We start from the raw sequence: 7,500 nt of genomic DNA on the forward strand, positions 1-7,500 counted from the left end.
TTGGTTTTGATGTGTCCTAAGGGAACAAGGAGGCGGTCTCGGAAAGCTAAGGATGGGGCTGGGGTGTCCGGTGCTGGAGATGCATCAGTACCTAACCCAAATGCGGAGTTGTTGGTTCCACCCATGGGTCGGACCGGAGACACTGTCCTGACTGAAATCCAAGTTAACCAGGCTGAGGTTCAGCTGGACGGTGCGGATGAGCAGCTGAATGAGACCGTGAGGCAGCTCGAGGGAGCTGGAAGTCAGTTAGGTGCAGCTGCTGGGCAGCACCAGGATGATCAGGATGGAGAGGCTGAGTCTTCAGAGATTGGTCACCGGGTTGATCCAAACATCAGGACTGATGGGAGGACTGGTCCGGGTGATCAGGCGGCTGAGCCTTCCATGCAGGAGATATTGGCTGCCATTAGGCTAATGGGTAGTCAGATGGTAGCCATGACTCAGGTGCTCACCCCAGTGGTGAACTCATCCGTTGGACAAGCCACACAAGCTCAAGTGGGAGCTGGTGGAAGTGGTGGAGCTGGTGGACGAGTGTTACCAGTAGCTGAGGTGATTGAGCTGGATCCACCATCTGGATCAGCTAAGAAAGTGGACTATCTGAAAGTCCTAGAGCACATCACCCGCCTAGGGACAAAGCACTTTGCTGGAAGTGTTGATCCTATGGAGGCTGATGAGTGGAGAGACCGGTTGGTGAGAAATTTCAAATCAACCCGGTGCCCTGAGGAGTACCAAAGAGACATTGCTGTGCACTTCCTGGAGGGTGATGCACACAACTGGTGGATAGCTTTGGACAAACGCACCAATGGTTCCATTGAGCGCTTTGCTGACTTTGAAGTGGAGTTCAACCACAAGTACTTTCCAGCTGAGGCATGGGACCGTTTGGAGGCTAAGTTCTTGGACTTGGTTCAAGGGCGTAGGTCAGTTAGAGAGTATGAAGAAGAGTTCAACAGGCTCAGGCGCTTTGTGGGAAGGGAGTTGGAGGATGAGGCAGTACAGGTCCGAAGGTTCATCCGCGGCTTAAGGCCTGAACTCAAGACCTACTGCTCAGTCCGGACCTTCTCCAGTGTGTCTGAACTGGTGGAGAGGATGGCAATGCTGGAGACTAACCTTGCAGAAGAGGCTAAGCACAAGGTGAAGAGCGTAGTGGTGGCTCCCGGGCAAAGTGGTGACCGTAAGAGAAAGAGGGACCAGGCTGAAGAGGGTAAAACCTCAAGTGGTAAGCCTGTGTGCCCTAAGTGTAGTAGGAACCACTATGGGGAGTGTTGGAGAGCCATGGGCGCTTGCACTCGTTGTGGTAAGATGGGACACTTTGCTCGAGAGTGCCCAAATGTGGGAGGTGACCGGACTTGCCATTCATGTGGTCTTAAGGGTCATCTCAAGAAGGACTGTCCAAAACAATCTGATGGACAGAACAAGAACAGGAGTGGGGGAAGCAGGCCGGACCAGAACCGGGGTCAACCTCTACTCCAAGGGTGTATGAGCTGTCCAAGGATGTGGAAGAGACAGGGCCATTCAAAGCAATCACTGGTAACTACTAAACTTATTTCTTTTTATTTTGAAACTATGCATGGTACGGAACCTAGAATGGTTAGGAACTTAGATGGGGTCTTTGTAGGGACCTTGTGTATTGGTGGTGTGGAAACACATGTTCTGTTTGATACTGGAGCCTCACATAGTTTTGTGAGTCCAGAGATGATTGGAAAAGGATTGTTTTGTATTGGTTCAGGGGATGATCCTGGGGTTGTGGTTGCGGCCGGAGGCCAAAGGATGCAATCACAAGGCCTAGTAAGGGATATCCCGGTTATGATACAAGGGAGGGCATTGCCTGTGGATCTTGTAGTGGTTAGCCTTAAGAATCATGAAGTGATCTTAGGGATGGATTGGCTTGGAAAGAATCGGGCCACCTTAGATTGTCACCGAGGGAGGGTGCAGTTTGAGAGTGGGTGTGGACCCCCGATCAGGTTCCAAGGTATCCGACCAACCTCGGGTAGCTTAGTGGTCTCAGCGGTCCAAGTGGAAAGTATGCTGAGGAATGGTTGTGAGGCCTGGTTGGCGACCATTAGCACTAAGGAGGTTGTGGGGGGTGGTAGCCCGGACGGGATACGTTTGGTTCAAGAGTTTAGTGATGTATTTCGGGCGCTTCAGGGTGTGCCTCCTGATAGGGCTGACCCGTTCATGATCGAACTTGAACCTGGAACGGTCCCAATGTCCAAAAGTCCGTACCGGATGGCACCAGCCGAGATGGCTGAGTTAAAGAAACAACTTGAGGAGTTGCTGGATAAGGGGTTTATACGCCCAAGTGTGTCCCCATGGGGAGCACCAGTCCTCTTTGTCAAAAAGAAGGATGGGAGTTTCAGGTTGTGTATTGACTACCGGGGGCTGAACAGGGTTACTATCAAGAATAAGTACCCTTTGCCCAGGATTGATGAGTTGCTAGATCAGTTGAGAGGAGCCAAGTGGTTCTCAAAGGTTGATTTAGCATCAGGCTACCATCAGATCCCCATTGCACCGGAGGATGTGCAAAAGACAGCATTCAGGACAAGGTATGGCCACTATGAGTTTGTGGTCATGCCCTTTGGACTGACCAATGCACCAGCAGCCTTCATGAAGATGATGAATGGCATCTTCCGAGATTTCTTAGATGAATTTGTAATCATCTTTATTGATGACATACTAGTATACTCTAAGACTGAGGAGGACCATGAGAGGCATCTCAGGATGGTGCTGGAGCGGCTAAGGGAGCAGCAACTCTTTGCTAAGTTGAGCAAGTGCAGTTTCTGGCAGAGAAGTATTGGATTCCTAGGCCATGTGGTGTCTGAGGAAGGAGTTTCTGTTGACCAGGAGAAGGTCAAGTGTATACAAGAATGGCCAAGACCAAAGAATGCAACTGAAGTAAGAAGCTTCTTGGGTTTGGCCGGGTACTACAGGAAGTATGTCAAGGGGTTTGCAAGTGTGGCACAACCCATGACAAAGCTTACTGGTAAAGATGTGAAGTTCACATGGTCTGATGCATGTGATAAGAGCTTTCAGGCCTTAAAGACCATGTTGACCAGTGCGCCGGTGCTAGTGTTACCTGAGGCCGACCAACCATATGTGGTTTACACAGATGCATCCATCACTGGATTAGGCTGTGTGCTCACACAACATGGGAAGGTCATTGCTTATGCCTCGAGGCAACTAAGGAAGCATGAGGGCAACTACCCAACTCATGACCTGGAGATGGCTGCAGTGGTATTTGCTCTTAAGATATGGAGGTCCTACTTGTATGGTGCTAAGGTTCAGATCCTAACCGACCACAAGAGTCTCAAGTATATTTTTACTCAGCCTGAGTTAAATTTGAGGCAGAGAAGGTGGATGGAGTTTGTGGCAGATTATGATCTTGACATTGCTTACCATCCGGGCAAGGCAAATCTGGTGGCAGATGCATTGAGCCGGAGAAGAGCAGAGGTGTCAGCTGAAAGGGAAGCTGATGTATTGGAGGGGATGGTCAGGTCTTTGAATCTAAACACCTTAGTCAGTGAGGATGAACCTCTAGGACTAGAGGTTGTGGATCAGGCTGATCTCCTTAGTAGGATCAGACAAGCACAAAGCTTGGATGAGAATTTGCAAAAGGTTGCAAAGAATGACAAGACTGAGTACCAAACGGCCAGTAATGGTACCATTTTGGTACATGGGCGTGTGAGTGTTCCGAGTGACCGAGGACTAAAGGAAGAGATTATGAGGCAAGCTCATAAGTCTAAGTTCTCAGTGCACCCGGGACTGAACAAGATGTATAGGGACATGAAGAGGTATTACCATTGGGTGAGAATGAAAGCTGATGTGGCCGAGTGGGTGGCTAAGTGTCCAACTTGCCAACTGGTCAAGGCTGAACATCAGGTTCCCAGTGGTTTACTTCAGAACCTCCCTATACCTGAATGGAAGTGGGATCACATCACAATGGACTTTGTGACTGGGTTCCCAACGACAAGGAGTAAGAAGGATGCAGTTTGGGTGATTGTGGACCGACTGACCAAGTCTGCACACTTCTTACCAATCAAGAAGGGTGATGGGGTGGATGAGATAGTGAAGATTTACATTGATGAGATAGTAAGGCTGCATGGAGTGCCGGCCAGTATAGTCTCTGACAGAGACCCAAGGTTCACCTCTTACTTCTGGAGGGCTTTCCAAAAAGCCTTAGGAACTAGAGTGAACATGAGTACATCCTACCATCCCCAAACAGATGGACAATCGGAAAGAACTATTCAGACACTAGAAGACATGCTTAGGGCATGTGTACTAGACTGGGGCGACTCATGGGAGAAGCACTTGCCACTGGTGGAGTTTGCCTACAACAACAGCTTCCACACCAGTATAGGCATGTCTCCCTATGAGGCATTGTATGGGCGGCCTTGCAGGACACCCTTATGCTGGACCCAAGTGGGGGAGCGCAGCATAATAGGTCCTGAGATTGTGGAGGAGACCACTGAGAAGATCAAGTTGGTCAAGGAGAAGATGAAAGAAGCACAGGACCGCCAGAAGAGTTATGCTGATAAGAGGAGGAAACATCTTGAGTTTGAGGTTGGTGATCTAATCTATCTCAAGATGATCACATTCAAGGGAAGGGCCAGAGTTTCTGGAAGAAAGAAACTGGACCCAAGGTTCCTTGGTCCGTTCAGGATACTTGAGAGAGTTGGGGCAGTGGCTTACAAATTGGATTTACCATCTGAAATGGATGCTTATCACAATGTGTTCCATGTGTCTCAACTTAGGAAGTGTCTGACCGACCAGGACATTGTGTTGCCTGAGATTCCAAAAGATCTTGGTAAGAACCTCACCTTAGAGACAAGGCCGGTTCGAATCATAGATAGAATGGAAAAGGCAATGAGAAGGAAGACAGTTCCTATGCTTAAGATAGTATGGGAATTCAATGGCAAAGACATTATCACTTGGGAAACCGAGGCCAGGATGAAAGCTGAGTATCCTGAGTGGTATAGTCAGTATGTGGATGGTGAACCATCAAGTATGAACTCGGGGACGAGTTCCTTCCAAGTGGGGGAGACTTGTCATGTCCCAAGTTCTAGATGAGCCATCCGGATGGGCCATGGTGCGAGGACAAGCACCAGCCAGGTCATGAGACCACAAGGCAAGCGTATCATGGTCCATAAATGGGGTTAAGTGCATCAGGAAGCTGAGACTTAACCAGAATGAAGGAAAGGTAAGCTCAAAGGAGCTGGACAAGTGTTTTGGTTGCTGGCCGTAGAGGTTTGGTAGCTCGGGCAGCTAGGAATGGAGTGAGGCAAGCTCACAGTAGCTCAGGCAAGTCTAGGACAGCTCCAGTAGCTGGCAGGTCAGCTCACTCAGCTGGGGAAGCTAGTGACCAGCTCACCTCAGCTGGACGGAGTGAATAGCTCTTGGACGGTTGGACCGGACCATGAGCGGTTATGGGTCCGGCTCGGTGGTGACATGGTCAGGTGAGACCATGGAGCTTGGCAAGTGAGCTAGGCACCTGGAGGAGTGTTGGGGAGCTGGACATCGATCAAAGAGAGCAGTTGGGTAGCGGTTTGGCCGAAGGGATGCAAAAGGGAGCGGTTGGTGCCTTTTCGCCCAAACCGTGTAACCGTTTGTCCCAACCGCCTGTCGATGACATTTCCTATAAATAGGAGTCATTGTTCATCGATTTAGATCACGAAAATTACTAGGCAAACCTCTGCCAAATTTCTACCAGAAAGAAAGAGAAGAAGGGACCGGCGGTAAGGTGTTATCCAAGCGGTGGTCCGGTGAGTTTTAAACGGTGGAAACGGTTCAGACAAGAACATGGCAGGCGGGCAAAGTGATAAGGACAAGAGGAAGGAGACAGAGAAGGATGGAGGCGCAGAGGAACGCACGCCTAAGGTAATGATGCACTCCGGATGGTAACCGCGCAAGACCGTGGGTTTAAATGGTCTGGCCGGTTGAACCATGATGTGTTGGTTGCATCCGTTTCTTCCTTTCTCTTTATCAATCTCTTCCCTACTATTTTCTGATGTGGTCTGAGGGTTGGAACCCGCGGACAAACCCCCAAGGCACGGATTGGTCAGTGTAATCTCTCCGCGGCCTTGGTTGGGGAGGTAAGGTCTGATCTCATGGTTCTCAAGGGAATCATTGGGGTTTGGCGATTGTAATCTCTTAGTTGGGATTTTTAAGGAATTATCAAAGTGATAGAATCAATTTGTAACATATATTTAGGGTTGGTCCAGTTTGGCCGGTTGGCGGTTCATGGTCAAGGTCGGTATGACTGAGGCCGGTTCTGAGGAATCCAATTGGACCATTCTCTTAGTTTGGATTTATCATGATTTATCATGTATAGTTTAGAGTTTTTGGCCGAGTATTTAGGATGATCAGAAATGGGACTTAGATGTGATCTAGGGTCCGGAACCATGTACTGATTAGTTTGATGTTAGGATATCGGATCATATGTATATTCATGTGTTGTGGTTTGGTTTCAGGAACAAGCAGTGATCGTGGTAAAGCAAAGGAGTCTTGAAGACTTGGCCGTGGATGGATGTGTGATGTGTGTCTAGTTTAGATGAACTTATGATAGCCTATTGTGCAACTTGTGTGGATTGAATGATTGTATGGATCACATTGATTTATATATATAAAATGATGTTTCTTTTAAGTTTCCGCATTGTACTTGTTAAATATAAACCTCAAAGGAATTGAAAATGACTTAGAAATTATTGGACTTAAACCGGCTGAATTACACTTAGACATTTAGGTAAGCACTTGGACTGGTTGGATCATGGGATCCAGGTTCGGGTCCTAATTACACCGAGAAGAATCCTTTGCAGACGACTTAAATACGCGACGGGGTATTGTAAGTGGCAGAGTGGCCTTGCTGCCACGATCCACTGAGATTCAGCCCTTTGTCGCTAAGATTCGACCCTCCCCCCTTTCCATTCATTGTTCCTCCCCAAAACGTCAAAAACAAAAAACCCAAAAAAAATTCTAAGTTTATAAGAAAATGTTGTGCGAGGTTCCAGTTTTTTACTTGGTGAAAATCACTCTCGCACCAAAATTTCAGTATGATCTTTCGTACTTAACGAGAAAAATGATTTTATCCAGCCAAGGGACTGTCCATGCTTGACTCTAGTCCACGAAAACTCGAACCATCAGCACTGTCAGTACATGGACAATCCTTGGAAATACCAGAAGGATTCAATCCATCCAAAGACTATCCAGACTTGAAGATATCTAGTCCACGAGCCATCAGTACTACTAACAGTACTTCATCCGGGAAGAATTCAATCCAGCAAAAAGACTGGTTTATCGATCCAACAGACGGACAGTCTATGAAAACTCTAGCAAACAGATAGTCTAAATCAACCGGGAAGAAAAACAATTTCATGGAGCAGACTCACATACTGATGCCCACGGATGTGTGTACTGACAGGAGGGTGTGAAAATACCCCGTAGACTGTGTCCTGAACGTTCGTGAAGGCAAAAAAAAAAAAAAATCTCATGTACTGATTCACCCACTGATCA

The sequence above is a fragment of the Raphanus sativus genome, unplaced genomic scaffold, assembly GCF_000801105.2.
Source record: "Raphanus sativus cultivar WK10039 unplaced genomic scaffold, ASM80110v3 Scaffold0065, whole genome shotgun sequence".
Taxonomy (NCBI): Eukaryota; Viridiplantae; Streptophyta; class Magnoliopsida; order Brassicales; family Brassicaceae; genus Raphanus; species Raphanus sativus.